Consider the following 18,922-nt stretch of genomic DNA (forward strand, 5'->3'; position numbering starts at 1 on the left):
TTAACGAATACTTTTAAGTCATTTAATTGATCTATGACTCTATTAAATTGTATCCTAAAGTATGTACAATATATGGTTCGGTCAAAATTGGTTCAAGACTCTTTCGATTAAAAATTTTCTAGATTTTGACCTATTTTTATTAATTTTCCGGTTCAGGTTTTGTCAGTATTTTTTCAAATTAGACAAATCTTTAAGTCATCTAACTAATTAAATGTTTGGCATTTTCTCTATATATATTTGGCAAATTAGACAAATCCTACAATAGTTTCATGATAATAGCAGGGAAAAAGATGTATATCAGCTCATTTTATCTATATATTTGGCAGAAATTTTATGTAGTGTCATTCGTTTTCAAAACATAGAACAAAATATTTTTATTTTAAAATTCTTAATAAAATATTTCTGTGAGTCCCACGTTTTTTCTCTCTTCATCTTCATCTCCATCCCACTCTTCCTTATTTACTCTCATTTATTCTTTGTTTTAGTAAAATATATAAATGCGATCTCATTCACATTTTGTATCATTTTATTTTTATCTTTTATGCGTATAACTGATTTAAAAATAAAAAATAGTGTAAAAATTTATTCGCTAAAATAAAAAAGGAAGGTCGTATGTTTTTTTCTTTTGTTGCAGAGAATATAGTTTATGTTATGAATGACTAGTCGGATATGAAAATAGCGAAATTAATTAATGTTAGCATCCCCTATTATTTTAAATTTTCCTTTTCGTTCGATTTAACAAGTACAATGTTTTTATAATAATTATAGATTTACAGTTTCCTTTAACATTTATAGTGTACATGTCAGCGTTTATCTATTATGTTTTATAATTTGCTACCTATTTCAAAATTTTAGTCACTTGTTATGGAAATATTTTTTAGTTCCATTAACAAGAACAATGTCATTATAAATTTTATAAATGTAAATATTTTATAAACTTCTTATCAACATATATCTTGTAATTGTTGACCATTATCTATTTCTTTATTATAGTCGGACACTTCAAATTTCTATCCATTTTGAAATAGAAGGGCATTTTGGTAAATTTTTCTTATATTTGACCTACTATTAATATGCCATCTAATTTATTTTTCTATAATTAAATCAATGTTGTAAATAACGATATGCGTTTATTGGACAGGCATAGTACCACCAAGCAAAAAATCAGGAATAATTGAGAATAATCGGTCATAATTGGGAATAATCGACTAATTAGTCAGAAAAATCCATAACAATTTGGTCACCGTCAACAACTAATCAACCGATTAATCGACCTAAACGGCCGTTTTTTACAACACTGAATTAAACTAATATTAGTAGTTGGAAACCAAAACTTGTAATACTCTCTTATATTGCACTTTATTCTAATAAAGGAACAAATCAGAGACTTCAGTATCAATTACATATATATTGCTTTGAAGGCAAGCATTGCTATCTAAAAATATACTCCTAGAAAAAGAAAGAAAAAAGTGGTTCTTTTAGTACAAGAAAGATAAATGTTAGCAAAGAATTCACAGTTTTACTCAATCATCATCAACCTAAAAAATTTTAGGGGACCCTTGAAAGGTACCAACCACTCTGCAAGATTGTTATAATTGTCACTAAATTCTGTCTTCACTCAGAGATTAGATTTGTTCATCAGTAGTCCCATTGTTAGATTCTTTGTGTGTGTGTGTGTGTCTCTCTCTCTCTCTCTCTCTTTTTATTATTATAACAATTCCTGCTCTGAATAGTAATATATTGAGATTGGTTTTTGGTAAACTTTTCATCTATTTCTAATTTCTAGATAATATTTGTCAAGTATAGTAATTTATTTATTATTTTTTAAAATTCAACTATTTAATATTCAGTATAGGGCGGACTCAAGTGAGCACAGAGGGGTTAACTGCCCCTTTTGGATTTAAAAATTATATAAATGATTTACAGGTCTACAAAATTTTGCTCCTCTCTGAAAATAATGTTGACCCCTTCTGAATTTAGAACATTGAAAAATAAAAGTTGGAGCATTGTTTTTTTTTTTTAATCTAGTACTCGATTAAATAATAAGTTTGAATCCGATTAACTATTTAAACTCAATTCATTATTTTATTACCTACCTGACAAATTCTGAATCTATATCCCTGCATGTAGATTTCAAACATACGACTTACTACACAAATAAAATAAAAAAATTGTCACCGAACCAAATTCTGATTTTTATAATCATCTTTTTTAATTGTAGATGTTCAATCAGTTACCTCTTTATATATTCCTTTCTTATGGATATGAACTTGCTTTGTTGTTGCTATTTTTTAATTAATCCCAATGACAAGCACTTTTTTGTGAATAGACTGGAGACCTTCTGTCTTGTACTTTTTTTTGACATGGATTTTGCTGCCAACAGAAGTAAAAAATTGGAAGCCATCTTAATCAGTACACATTCATGCGTATAAAACAAGTTTGTATCAGTTTGTCTGTAATATGACATTTACTGGTAAATGCATTTCTTAAGTGCTTGTACTTTAAAATATAATTATTTTTTGTAAAAGTTGTCATACTTTAAACAATTATTTATAATTATACCTTATGTTGTTAATTAGAAGAAAAAAATAATGAATGTTGTATTTATATTTCGACAAAGTATGAATTTTTTTATTAATATTTAGAAAAAGAAAAAGTGATGAATACTTTAAATACTATGTATAAATATTTATAAATTAAACGTAAGATTTTTAAAATGCAGATAAAAGATACAAAATAGGAGATGTAAAATAAGCTCCTCTTTAATAAAAGAAACCTTAAGGAGAACTTAAAGTTGTGCCTAAAAATGCTTACATTAAACTTAACAAGCTTTTGATTTTTTTTTATAAATATATGTGATCAAAAAATAATTCAATATATTAGTCCGAAGCAAAGTAATGCATCAAAGCTAGTAAATTTGGTAATTTTGATAAGTATCAAAATAATTGCATTTATTTCTTCTAAAAATATCCTTCTTAATTACCTGCAAGGCTGGGTATTTCATATGATAAATGGATGATTCCAGTTTCGCCTAGAACCGGAGGCTCCAGTATTACTATTGAATTGGGTCTTAAACTGGAGGCTCCAGTAAATATTTATGTCTATCCATTATTCATACAATTGGAGGTGAACAGGATTGTTGTCTGTTGTTTGGGAGCTGTCTCAGTGTACCAACAGGTTACAGGTCCATTATCCAATGTCTGATAAAATTTCATGGTACTCCTATGAAACCACAAAATAGGATACAAATCCTTTCATTTGAGAAAAGTTATAAACATGTAAATCATGAAATATTTAATAGCAGAGTAGAATTAAGTTATTTTTCAAAATTTATTGAATTAGTTTCAACAATGTATTCAAGCTGTTGAAATTAATTTATTTTTCGACTGATATATTTATGTACAAAATTTATAAAATTTTCGAATTAATTTAGTATGAAGTCAACTAGTTAAAAAAAAATTATAGGTTAATTTTAATGCTTTCTTTTTTCCTCGTTTTTTATACACTTGACTTTATAATAAATTAATTCAAAAATGTATAAATTTTGTTTGCAAACGCATCACTAGTAAAATAGATTGATTTTAACATTTTGAATTTATTATTTGAAATCAATTCGATATCATAGATTTTTGAAATTAACCTCATTAAAATATTTATTGAGCTTAAGAACGCTCTAATTTTATTCTTAATAGCATTGTTGTCATTGCAAATACAGTATTTCAATATTTTTTTTAAGGCTAATAGTTTTAAATACCAACTAACCATTTCATTGATAAAAAAAGGTCAAATAAAAGTAATTCCTAAATTACTCTTTTATTCTCATAAAATATAATCTAGTATTCTAATCTTCATCTCGCTTCACGACCGAATCCGCTTCTTCGGCCACCGCCGCACTCCGACGGCGACCGGATCTACTTACCGTCGCACTCCAATCGAGATATTGATCACTGTAATACTTTAATTGCCATCTCGCTCCACAACCGGATCCGCTTCTTCGCCCGTCGCCACACTCTGACAATGACCGAATCTACTCACCGTCGCGCTCCAATCGAGATATTAATCACTCTAATGCTATCTCGCTCCACAACTTATCCGCTTTTTCGACTGCCACCATGCTTTGACGAAGATCGAATCTACTTACCGTCGCATTCCTATAAAGATATGAACTCTACCCTCCGAGCTCCGATGATACCGTATTTCCAGCTCCAATTGGCTCCACTCAACTCCGGTTTCTCTCCTCTCTCTCATTCTCCTCTCTGCTCAAGGAGGTAGAACCGAGAGAGAGAAAAGATGTGTCAAGACTAAAGACTACAATGAATGGTGGAGTTGATTTCAAAAGTTTTGTAGGGCAATATGTAAAAATTGTGCATGATAGAAAATGGTCAACTGTCTTTTTTTAATCAGACTGCTTCATGACAATAATAATTTATTTATTAATTGCAATCTTTATGTTAAATAAATTGATTTATGAAAGTAACAACATATGAATGCATGTAAGTACAAACAAAACATTAATTTTTCTTGATGAAGCTTTCAGAAATCTTTATTTTGGGAATAGAAAAATGTCATTATATTTGTATTTTATTAATAATTTATGGTGGGTCTTTGTTTGCTTTAAAGTTAATAAAGAGAAGGTACATTGTACCATCTCTAATAATGTCACCACATTTATTATTCTAGTTTCTTTCCACCTAAAAATCAAATTGTTATTAAAAGATGTATCATGTTATCTTACCTTGGTTTCATGAATGTTCATTGTTTGTGGCTGATTATATATATATAAAAAAAAAATTTATTGACAATACTACTTGGTCTTGAATTATTTTATATTTTGAAATATAGTAATTGCATAAAATACCCTGGAAAAAGTCAAATTATATAATGATTTGATAGAATATTTATATATCTTATGTTACCATGGTTTCATGAATGTTTTTCATTTGTGTGATTACAAGAAAAGTTGTTGACATTAGTACTACTTGGTCTTGAATTATTTTATATTTTGAAATAGAATAAATTTAGAAAAGACCCTGGAAAACCTCAAATTAGATAGCAATTTGATAAAATATTTATATATCTTATGTTTCATGAATGTTTTTCATTTGTGTGATTATATGAAAAAGTTGTTGACACTAGTACTACTTGGTCTTAAATTATTTTATATATTGAAATAGAATAATTATTGTTGATAGAATATTTCATATATCTTTATAAAAAAAATTCATATATCTCTCTTCTAGAACGATGAATATATCTAATAAATATTCAAGATAGATGACGCATTTGGCAATTTAGTTTAGTTTTTAAATATACTTCTCTCCGTATGGTTCCTTGTTACTTATTTTAGTTTCATTCTAGTGGGCTAAATAAAATAATTCTTTTCACGATCTATTGGAGATCTGGTTTTAATTTAATGGTAAAGTAATGTTTTTCGTACGAATGATTATAAATTCAAAATTCGGATGAAGCATCATTTGTGGATATTAAACGGTTTGATGATTTGATATTCAATTTTATTAAAACAAAAAATGTTCATTGCGGAATATTGGTAACCTTCGGTGAACTTTTAAAAAAAAATCTAAAATATTTAACCCATTTACAATCTTAATACACAAATCTTAAAGGATATTTTGTCTAATGTTGTCATTGTGTTAATAGCTAAGAAAGAAAATGAGGGGGTAGGTATAAAATTTTGTTGAACTGCCACATGAATTTCTTTTTAAAATATAATTTTATATCAAGTTTCTTTTTTAAAAAAAAAATAAAATTATGCTTGATATTTAAAAAATTAAAAAATTAAAAAATTATGTCACACTTTAAAATTCTACTCAAACTTCAATTTCTATGCTCTTATCAGAAAAATGTATAAAAATTAAGATTCTAAACATTGATTATTACGTCATTGCAGAAAGACTAAAAAATAGCTAATAACACTATAATTTTTAAAGTCCAAAAAAATTATGACACAGTTATAGTTAGCTATTTATAATTCTGATAAAAATATATTTAAAATTCAAAACAATTAAAACTTATATCTCACGTTAAATTTTGCTCCATCTTATATATTAGAAACTTTTGACTCCGTCATTACATATAATTTAAATTAAAAGTGTAGTAATTATCATAAGATACACATAAAAGCATTATGCCTAAAGACCATTGACTCATTGACTCATTGACTCCGTCTCATAAAGCATTTGTCAAACTTTATAATTATTAAATATATCCAATGGGTCATTAATTAATTGTATTATAGGACCCACCTGTAATTCGATCAAAGACCATAAACTCAAAAAATTTGAATTTGCGTTTTCTTCAATTTCTATGTCCATGGAGTAAAACGTGTTTGTACTCCACGTCGTATTTTTATTTTGAAAGTCCAAACGACTGATCTGAACAGGTTAGATATGGTCTCCATATTAAAATGTGCTCGGAGACCAAATTTTACAATTTTTTGAATTTTTTTACTATTTATTAAGCAATTTTGAAAATTGTTGTTTCGCTGTGAACAGTAAGAAAAACAGTAAAAATTTGTTGACCATCGGATCAGCGATTTTCAAAATTGCTTAATAAATAGTAAAAAAATTCCAAAATTTATAAAATTTGGTCTCCAAGCACATTTCAATATGGAGATCATGTTGAGCGGTTCAAATCAGTCGTTTGGATTTTCAAAATAAAAATATAGTGTTATGGAGCACCAACTCATTTTACTCGATGGCTCACCGTAGCCCATCTCTCTCTCTCTCTCTCTCTCTCTATATATATATATTAGTTTTCAAATTTCAAAAAATCACTAATGTATCAAATTTATTGTTCTTTCTATTAAAACTCATTTTAAATCTATAAATTTCAAATTATTTGTTATTGAAAAAATAACAATATATATTATTTGTAAGAAAAATGCCCAATTTTCTAATTGATATAAATTAATTATTCATTTCATTACTTACGACTCACATACACTTGTATATGTAAATTTTTTTTTTCATATAATTGAAATTAAAATGTATAATAATTAGTATAGGATAAGCATAAAGCATGATGCCTAGTTTTCTCGAGACAGATGCCTGGTTCATTGTTAATTTGTCAAAGTCTTTATAATTATTAAATACATCTAGTGGTTCATTAATTAATTGTATTTTATGACCCACCACCCCCAGTAATCCGTGTAGAACGCATAGGACTAAAAAAAAATATATTAAATTTACATATTTCTCTTTCTAAGACTCATAGATTTATATTTAGCCTTTTCAATTTAAAAAGTTCACTAATTTATCAAATTTATTATCTTTTCTATTATAACTTATTTTAAATTTATAAAATTTCAACTATCCTTTATTATAAAATTAAAAATATATAGCATTTGTGTGAGAAATTTTAAGTTAAAATTTCCTAATTAATCTAAATAATTTATTTCGCTTATGATATATATGTAAGAGACATTTAGATATACATTTGTGAGTAATTTTTTATTTATCATATAATTTAAATGAGGGTTCAAATGCATCATATCTTATATTTTTGTTCTTAAAGTCCAAATTGTCGTTTTGGACTGCTCAACATTATATTTATATTTAAATATGCTTGTAGATCAAAATTTATATTTTTTTGAAAAGAAAATTGATAGCTTATGAACCTATCTTGCAAAATAGTATCATGTTGAACAGTTTAGATCAGTGTTGTAAAAAACGTCCATTTAGACCGATTAATCAGCCGATTAGTCGTTAGCGGTGGCCAAACTGTCATGAATTTTTCCGATTAATAGGCCGATTATTCCCGATTAATCGCTTGGTTGTACCCTATCCGTCCGACAACTGCATACCGTTATTTACAACGCTGATTTAAATTGACAATTTGAACTTTAAAAATAGAGATATAGAGTACGAGACACGATAAGATATGAAATAGAGATTTCAACCCTCCTTAATTTTTTTTTTATTAGTAAACTTTCTTAATTTAAATTAAATAAATAGTAATTAGGATAAGATAAGCCTAAGCCCCAAAAAGCCATATACCTAGTTTCCTCGAGACTGATGTCTGGTGAACTGTTGATTAGTCAAAATCTATATATTAATTAAATATATGTAGTGGTTCATAAATTAATTGTATTGTGGGACCCACCACCACCATAAACTGCGCAGAGCGCATTGGACCAATATATATATATATATATATATATATATTTTTTATTCTGGTCGTGTACCGGTGTACGCCACTCATTGCTTTTGGAATGATTAATGAAAGAGAAAAGGTTTCTGTCCACTGGATTTTGTCCACCATCTGTCCACAACACTATCCATTTCCGGTTTAACTGTCTTCAACTGTCTCCCCGCTATCCAATTTATAACGGCCTATTTAAACATCGACAGACGACGGGACCTTTCTTTTTTTGAATTTCATTTCCGATATTTTCAAATCCGATCTGATTTTCTCCACATTTGGTGATTGCCTTCCTCTTTCACGCGACGCCAGTTTCAAACCAATCCGGCCTTCGCTTCTTGTAGGGTGCAAGATCGATTTCTTCTCGGATGGCTTCGTTCGACCATTTCTGGCTTCGTTCTGACTCAGTACGTCATCTCCGATGGTTCCATTCAATGGATTTCTAATGAGATATGGACTGTATGAGTGACGGGCTTGATCTGCTTTTAAGTTCTTGTTTTGTCCAGGCGATTTCTAATCAGATATGGATTTCTAATCAGTACGTCATCTTCGATTGGACCATTTCTTCTCGGATGGTTCCATTCAATCGCCTGAGGAAATATCGCCATGGAAGAGTGTTATTCAAACAGAGTGTTATTCAAATTTCTTTGCTCAGGTTTAATTAGATCGATCGTGCAGATCTGAACGGCCTCCTCTCCTACAGTCCATTTTATACATGATCGCAATGGAACCTTCAATCGTGGAGCGCAATCGAATAGAAATTATTTTTGTTGAAGAGCACGGCAAAATTCAAATCTAGTAAGTTATTTATGTTGAATTTGTTGTTTTCGTTGTATACAGTAACAGATCTAGCATTTCAAATGAAATCTGGAGGAAAGAAATGATAGATAGGCGATATGGAGTATTGATCTGTTAATTTTACTGTATTGCCCCGTTAATTTTACAGTGTTCATCTTGTCATTTTACAGTATTTATCTTGTAAAAATCTGCAGGAAATAGATGATAGAGAGGCGATATGGAGTATTAATCTGTTAATTTTACAGTATTTATCTTGTAATTTTACAGTATTCATCTTGTGAAAATCTAGAAGAAAGAGATGATAGAGAGGCGATATGGAGTATTGATCTGTTAATTTTATAGTATTGTCCCGTTAATTTTACAGTATTCATCTTGTCATTTTACAGTATCCATCTTGTGAAAATCTGGAGGAAAGAGATGATAGAAAGGCAATATGGAGTATTGATTTGTTAATTTTACAGTATTTATCTTGTAATTTTACAGTATTCATCTTGTAATTTTACAGTATTCATCTTGTGAAAATCTGAAAGAAAGAAATGATAGAGAGGCTTCTTATTCATCCGAACAATATTCAATTGAAAATTCTACTGTATATAAGATTCAATTTTACAGTTCTGCTGATTCAATTTTACAGTATACAAGATTCAATTGTAAATTTTATTGTGTAGAAGATTCAATTGAAAATTTTACTGTATACAAGATTCAATTTTACAGCATACAAGATTCAATTTTACAGTATACAAGATTCAATTTTACAGTATACAAGATTCAACTCAGTGAGGACGCTAATAACTAACTCTAACTGCCAATAACTTCTTATAACTGTAATTTCCGAAAGTACAGTTTGAAAGTACATATATTTTGTCCTGTTGTGCAAGTTGCTATCTTTTTCTAACTATCATGGGACCACTTCAAATAGTTGCTGGATGTTTTGTGATTAACTGATATATTTTATGTGATATATTGTATAATTATACAGCATGTAGAAGTAATTTTACAGTATTCGCACAAGTCAAAGCTGTGGACAAATGGTGGACAAAAGGCTGTGGACAATTAGACGCTTCCTTCCATGGAATATATAGATGATGTAGGTGGAAATTCCACTCAGCATTTTTTGCTTTTTATGTTCTCAATTTCTTCAAATTCAGTAAAAACAAAAGTGAGGTGATTGTAAATTTTTATTCCGTAATTTGGCAAGACAGAAATTTTAATGAGTATGGCTATGGTAATATGCTACCTATTCATATCTCTATTTTCGAAGTTCAAGCAATCAATCCAAACAGTTAAATGTATTTGGAAACCAAATTTTATATTCTTTTTTTGAAATTTTATACTAATTTTATATAGGTAAAAAAAAAACACTTGATTACAAAATTATGGATTATCTAAGAGCATGATTCTCTACCAATCAAAAAAAAAATATTAAATTTTTTTTTTAATATCTACCATTATTTAGATTAATATATGAATCGGATTATCGAATTATGAATATTTATTGGCAATAACTTTAAATAGAGGATTGCTAAAATGATTTTTCAAAAGAAGAGAGACAAGAAAAATTGAAGAAACAAAAATTCGGATCAACCAAATTGGAATGTCCAACATTTTTTGTGACCAAAAAGTCATGACCCAAATTTCTGGAAATATATCAATTTGTATAAACCTTTCAAGTCTCAAATTTCCACAAAGCAAGAGACAAGGATTGCGTATCTTTAGGCCTGTTTTAGTTTGGTCGTTTCTCCTAAATAGGCCCCATTATTTTAAATTATTTTGACTATTGGTCCTGCTGGAGAATTTGGCAATTAATTTCATATTATTTTTAGTAATGTGTTGTGATAAGATGTTAATATAAATATTAGTAATGAACTAAGGTGCTATGTAAAGTAAAAAAAAAAAAAAACTTTTTGTATTTTAGATTAATTTTTTTTTTCAAGTTTGAATGGTCGATCTCAACTGAAATCAGATATTGATATGTAGTTGTAGTTGAAGACCAAAATTTGATATTTCTTAATTTTTTTTTACTATTTTCAAAATAGTACTAATTTGAAAAGTGGTAATATGCTATACAAAATATACTGGGTTAGCAAAATAGTACCAACCCAACACTATTCAAATGAGAAATTCATTTTAGATCACACATCCAAATGAGAAAAAAAATACTATTTCGGAAATAATGCTTTTCTCATATTCATATTTTTTTTTATGAACTGTTGTTATTTCTTTTTTACTTTTTAGTTAAATTGAATTGCATAATTGTATGACATAACATAATTTTCTTGTATTTCTTTTCTGAAAAATGAAATTGGAGTCCGTAATATTTTTTTTTTTGTATATCTGTATTTCTATTTTCTTTTAATTTCATATATATAGAGAGAGAGATGGGCTATGGTGCATTGCAATGCATAGGCACCCTTGTGCATTGGACCATAAATCACCGATTCAAAATCCAAATGACCGATCCAAGACGTTCATCTTGTTCTCCATATTAATATGTGCTTGGAGACCAAATTTTACATTTTTGGAATTTTTTTACTATTTTTTTAGATTTATTGAAAATCTGAAAATCCGGATGAACAGTAAAAATTTCTGAACCACCGGATCAGCAATTTTCAAAGTGGCTTAATAAATAGTAAAAAATATCCAAAAAATGTAAAATTTGGTCTCCAAGCACATATTAATATGGAGAACAAGATGAACGGTTTGGATCGGTCATTTGGACTTTGAATCGGTGATTTATGGTCCAATGCACAAGGGTGCTCATACATTGCAATGCACCATAGCCCATCTCTCTCTCTCTCTCTCTCTATATATATATATATATATATATATATATATATATATATATATCCTCCTTATTAAGGAGCTTAATGTCTAGATCCTGCAAGGGTCCTGATTTACTATTTTTTTTGGAAGGATGCTCAGCCGTTGAATTTACAGATCATACATAGATGAATTTTCCAAATTATGCGCTTCAATACTTAAGCATGCACTGGTCGCACCGCATATGATCACAGCGCCCGTAGACCACGCGCCACACCCGTGGACCGCGCCTCTAAACCACGCACGGCGCCTGTGGACCGAGGCTGTGCACCGCGCACCCTTTTTTCTGCTAAATGCGGGATTCGAACCCAGTTGGGTTCTGTTGGTGCCAAAATTCTTACCATTACACTAGAGTTCACATGTGTTATTTTGTAGATAAATATAGTATTTAGCTATTTTTCTCTACAAATTTGATTTAAATTATAATTATATAAATATCATATATAAAATAATAAATATATATATATATATATATTAATAGTCGTATCGTATCCTTCATTTTTAAAAATTACTGTATTGCCGTATCCGTATCGTATCAGTATTATTATTGCTTTGAGATTTGTGCAGCACGTATTTGAACGGTTGACTTTCAGAAAGGTCACACAAATAATGAAATAATGAAACGCTTGATCTTCTTCATTTTATAATATTTTATAATGAAATAATATGTTTCCGTTGCAACGCACGGGTACGATGCTAGTATATATATATAGAGAGAGAGATGGGCTATGGTGCATTGCAATGCATGGGCACCCTTGTGCATTGGACCATAAATCACCAATTCAAAATCCAAATGACCGATCCAAACCGTTCATCTTGTTCTCCATATTAATATGTACTTGGAGACCAAATTTTATATTTTTTGGAATTTTTTACTATTTTTTAAGCCATTTTGAAAATTGTCGATCCAGTGGTCGATAAATTTTTACTGTTTTTACTGTTCACCCGGATTTGCAGATTTTCAATAAATCTAAAAAAAATAGTAAACAAATTCCAAAAAATGTAAAATTTGGTCTCCAAACACATATTAATATGGAGAACAAGATGAACGGTTTGGATCGGTCATTTGGACTTTGAATCGATGATTTATGATCCAATGCACAAGGGTGCCTATACATTGCAATGCACCATAGCCCATCTCTCTCTCTCTCTCTATATATATATATATATATATATGAGTAGAACTAGGGTGTTCTTAAGCTCACCAAAGTGTTTGGTGAGCTTAACTCCAAAACCCATCAAATTAGTTTCAAACGACGAATTCGAACCGTTGGAACCCGCCTATCTTACAAGTGATGAGTCTACGTGTGAAAATTTCAAACATTCGAATTAATTTAGTATAAAGTCAAGCGGTCAAAAAACATTCAAAAAATGAATGCACTAAAATTAATTTATTAACCTTCTAATTTTGACCGATGGACTCTATACTAAACTAATTCGAATGTTTAAAAATTTCACATGTAGACGCATCACACGTAAGATAGACAAGTTCCAACGGTTCAGATTTGTTATTTGAAACCAATTTGATGGATTTTGGAGTTAAGCTCACCAAACACTTTGGTGAGCTTAAGAACACCCTAGTTCTACTATATATATATATATATATATATATATATAGGGTCTGTCTAAATTGCTGCTGGCAGCATTTCGGCAGAGGTGCTGCCGGGGCTATATTTAACCGTGTGATGTCCAAACAACAAATCCAAACCGTTAGATGTTTAATCTATATTATAATCTACTTGGAGACCAAATTTTACATTTTTTTGAATTTTTTTACTATATATTAAGCTGGTTTGAAAACCGCTGATTTCAGTAAATTTCTGCAGCATTGAAATCAGCGGTTTTCAAACCAGCTTAATATATAGTAAAAAAATTCCAAAAAATGTAAAATTTGGTTTCCAAGTAGATTATAATATAGATTAAACATCTAACGGTTTAGATTTGTCGTTTGAACATCAAAAAATAGAAAAAACAGTGGCAGCACCACCGGCAGAAATGCTGCCGGCAGCAAATTAGCCACAGCCTATATATATATATATATATATATATAATATGCAGCCCTAATGGTATGATATTGCATATGGCTAAGAAATTTTCAATTCATCATATATGTTTATTTTTTTTTTCTAACCCAACAAAAACTTGTGCAATTGAGGTATGATCCAACTTCCAAGCCCGTTATGCTTTTTGGATCCAATTTAGGCTATTTAGCCATTTCTCTCTTTCATATGTGGGCTAGTCACCAAACCTCATTAAAGCAATTAAGCCCTGTTACATATTACCCAAGCCAGTAACCTCTTCTTTGCTACTAAATATGAGTGTGATTAAATTTAATCCATATTTATTAAAACAAACAAGCTCAATTATATAATAATTTCATCTATTTGTTGATTCAGTTGACTTGTGTTCCCTCAACTTGCCAAGAGCACACTTCTATAGTTGACTATGCCAAGTGCCAGCTCAGCTTTGGTGCTCTCAGGCTGACATGTGGGTCTCTAATTGGAATTTGTAATTATTCATATATATATTATATGTTATTGTATCTTGTATTCTATATTTTTATTTTCAAAGTTCAAATTGATCCTCAACAAAATATCGATATTAAACTATGCTTCCGGACCAGATTTTATATTTTTTGAAACTTTTTTTTTACTATTTTTTAAGTTAGATACAAAATTATTGTTTCTGAACCATCTAAAAATATTAATTTTATATCTATCTAAAAAATATAAAATTTAGATTCCAAGCATATTTTAATTGATATGGATATTATGTTACATGATTTGGACCAATATGTTGTACTTTAAAAACAGAGATATATGATATTAAGCACGATAAAGTATGAAAGACATGAGGTATTTAAACCCTTCTCCATATATCATATATAATAAGAATAATATTTATATGAAAGTATTTAAAAGTGTGATGATATGTTCTCAAATTATAAAATTAAAAAAAAAACTTAATGCACGATTAAATAATTACCAGAAAATAACATGCATTAATTATCCAAAATTGCACAATGTATATCAAAAAACCAGTTTTCTTGGAGCGTGTTCATTGTTTTTCTTTTCAAAAAAAAGGGCTAAAGTTTTTGGTTTTTTTATTTTTTATTTTTTTTTCCATTTGCAAACATATTTTGTTTGACTCTGGAGTAGGTCTGATGATTTGAAGGACCATCCGATTCTCTTTAAGATCTATGCACTTTGCTTTAATATACGTGCACATAGATCTTAAAGCGGATTGGATGGTCCTGGAGTTCATCAAACTTAAAAATAGGTCTGATGCTCAACTACGCTCTTGAAGCACCTCTTTAAAGTGTCACCGATGGCATTTTAATCTAAGAATGCCGATTGCAAAAACATGTTGAATATACCTCAAACGATGAATTCAAACTATTCAAACGGATCTAATTTTCAAGTGATGTATTTGCATGCAAATTATAAATTTTTAATGACATTGAATATTAAGTCAAACAGCTAAAAACGATAAAAGAATTAATACATTAAAATTAACTTAAAAAACATTCTTTTTTATGTTATTTGCAGAGTTATAAAATTTGAGTCGACTCAAATTTTATGTTATTGCATAAGATACGGACTCAAATTAAACTTCTCTCGAAAATCTGAAAATTAAATAAAATGTTGACTTGTTTAAATAACTTTGGGAGATTCCAACATATGAAATCACATGTCAGAACACTCCAGCACAAAAAACGCTCCAAATTCTGAAGTTGCATCCTCTTACATATCTCAAACGATGCGTTGATATATGAAAAATCTGAATGGTTCAAATCTTTTCTACACGAATCTTAAAGCATAATAATACTAGATTTTATGTTCGGAAGCTCTTCTGTCAGACTTATAGAGACCGTAGGATATAAATTGGACAACAGAGATCTGCTCTGGAGATTCTAATTTGTTATCGTTAAATTGAGGAAAATGTTTTGCAGACATGGCTTTTGGGCCGGATCCCTGGAATCCACATCCTCTCCGGTACCGTAATAGAGAATCTTTTAGAATTACTAAATCTGGATCGTTCTTTTAAACTTGGCACGAATCTCAAAGTCCAATAATACTGTTCCTGCCCTAGCTTAAATCCCAAAGCAGCTGGGAGTTAATCTCAAACCGAAAAGTGAAAGGAATCTTTTACAGAGGATACATGTCCGGATCCGGGTAGCTCGTCAAACTGAGAAATTGTTCATTAAACATTTTGTAAGAAAAGCATAATACAAGACACATGGAAAACATGTCCGAGAGAGACCTTACTATTTACTAAACAATACAAATTAACTAGAATTAATAATACTAGACATTGGATTGGATTGGATTGCTGGGTTGACTAAGTCAAACCTGAAGTGTTCATCAGTCTCTGGCTCTCTGAGTCTCTGCCTCTTTTTTTCTTCTCCTCTCCATTTAAGGTGTAACCACCTCTCTCCATTTCCTCCTATAATGACCACCTCTATGTACCTCAATGTTGTGTTTTATGATTTCATTTAAATTTTTATTTTATTTTATTCCCTTCTTTAATCCCTTCTTTTGTGATTTAATTTGTGTTGTGGGATTTCTATGACTAATTTAAGAGGTTCTGCACGAATCTCAAAGCTCAAATAATACTGCCATGCACCTACGCTATCCCCGAATAGGCACCGAACACGTCGGTCACGCAAAATATGAGATATCTCAGAGGATACGCACTCCGAAAGGGGAGGAGAGGGGTGATTAGACTCTGTTTACTTATTTCAGAAAGTTAAATTTTGAGCAAAAGAAGAGGTGAACTCTATATACAAACTACTTAAATTTTGTAACTTCAAAATCAAGGTGTAAAGAAGTGTTTTCTTACCCTGCCTTCTCCCTTCCCTCCCTTCAATTCCTCTCTTCCTTTGTGTAGCATAGCCTAAGGCAACTGCCAACCTGTTTACCTCAAATTCTCAATTATTAATAAATTAATACTGCTTGATAAAAGGGTTCTTGATTTAATTAAGGCCATATTGAATTGTTGTTTTGAATTATTTCAGACACTGTTAAAGACAATTTTGGGAATTTGATCGAATTTGTCCGAAAATTTATAATTTTGGTTTGTTGTTGAAAGAATATTTAGATTTTTCATAAAAAAAAAAAAAAAATTCAATGCATGTCAAGATTATATAAAAACTGGCTTTCGTAATTAATTTCTATTTGGTTTTGGTCATCTATTATAAAATCACTTAGGTTATCTTCTGATTTAGGGTCATATAGTTTGTATTAGTAGAAACATTGCAATTGTAAATAATAATTGCAAACAATTTCTTGTTACATTTTTGACAAAACCGGAGAACTCTTTACGTTTAAAAAAACAAAAACTTCATATCACACCATTTCTTTAGTCCCAATAATATTGATATTTTATTTTGTAGATATCTAAAGTCTTAATAAGGTCATAATTTATTGTTAGTTTTATTATATTTTTGGACCGACGGTTCATATAATATGTGAGACTTTGTTGACCGTTGATTGGGACTTTAACCAACTAACAAAAATCAATAATTTATCAAATTTGTAATATAATCCAGACTGAGTCTATATAAGGCCTCCTCATCTCCAATCTCATGCATCAATAAAAGTTGTCAATTAAGTTTCAGAAGCTCCTCCCCTGAGAAAGGTAAGAATTAATTAATTAGACTAAAACTCGATCCTTTTTTTTTTTTGTAGCACTACCAAGTTTCAAAAAAAAAAACCTCGATTTTTTTTTAACGAAACTTTATAGTATAAATAAAATCACCTGCAATTGTTCATCCCATTTGAAAGGTCAAGTTTTTATAGTATGTACTATTTTGTGCTACCAAGTTAGGTGGACGAGCGCACACATGCACACATGCGCATGCGCACACACACTATATAGGTGTTGGGTTATTTGTGCTGCATAAAGTAAAGGTCATGTATAACGTCAATATCTCTGTTTATAAAGACTAAATTGTTGATCCGAACTAGTGGTTTGCTAACGGGTAGGGTACGGGTACCTCGGGTATATCCGGGTCGGGTAGTCGAGTAGGGCGGATACGGGTAGGACGGGTAGTCGGGTAGACGGGTACGGGTAGGTCGGGTAGGTTTTTAAAAGAGTGTACCCTACCCGTTTCAAACCCGTGCCCGTCTCGGGTAACGGGTACGGGTACCTCGGGTACGGGTATTTTATTTTTTTTATTTTTTTTATTTTTTTTTTCGTTTTTTAATATTGTTTTTTTTGTTTTTTAGTTTTTTTTTCTGTTTTTAATATTATTTTTTTTGGCGGCAAAATAATTTTGAATTTTGAATTTAAAAATAACGGGTAAACGAGTAAAGGTACACGGGTAAACGGGTAAAGGTACACGGGTAAACGGGTAAAGTTGGTCGGGTAAACGGGTGCGGGTACGGGTAAAACGGGTGCGGGTAGGCGGGTTTCGGGTACGGGTAAGACGGGTACGGGTTGGGCGGGTTTTTTTCCGAATCCTTGAGTCCGGTCCGTCTCAAACTCGTACCCGTGTACCCGTTTACCCGCCTATACCCGGACACGGGTACGGGTACCTCGGGTAACGGGTACGGGTCGGGTAAAATGGATCATACCCGTTCGGGTTTTAGCAATTGTCTAATCCGAACTACTGAACATGATCTCAATATTAAAATGTCTATGGAGACCAAATTTTATATATTTTTTTAGAATTTTTGTACTATCTAATTTTTCGATTGGTGGAAGATCTATGAATTTAGAAGATTCTGGTCCATCCAAAAAGAGTGATTTTCTTCCATTTTTTGTTCTAGCAGGTAGGTATCTGTAATTGTTCTTCCCATTTGAAATGCAGAGTATATATACACACACTATATTTATACTACATATTAATTCTATTTGTGGTATCAAGTTTGGTGTGTTTGCGTGTGTAGTTGGGCTATATATTGTGTTTTATGAAGTAACGGTCATGTTTTACTTCATGCCTAATATATCTCCATTTTCAAAATTCAAAAAGTCAATTCAAACCATTCAACATGATCGACCGTTTTTTTTTTCCTACCACCCTCAAAAATCAGAATTAAATGAATACCACCCGAATAATCAGATTTCAGATTCTGCCACGTTCGCACCGTGGATCTGCGAACGGATCGCCAACCCGTTCGCGGAATGGATCTGTGGACTG

Source organism: Carex rostrata, chromosome 10 (assembly GCF_964058835.1).
Source record: "Carex rostrata chromosome 10, lpCarRost1.2, whole genome shotgun sequence".
NCBI lineage: Eukaryota > Viridiplantae > Streptophyta > Magnoliopsida > Poales > Cyperaceae > Carex > Carex rostrata.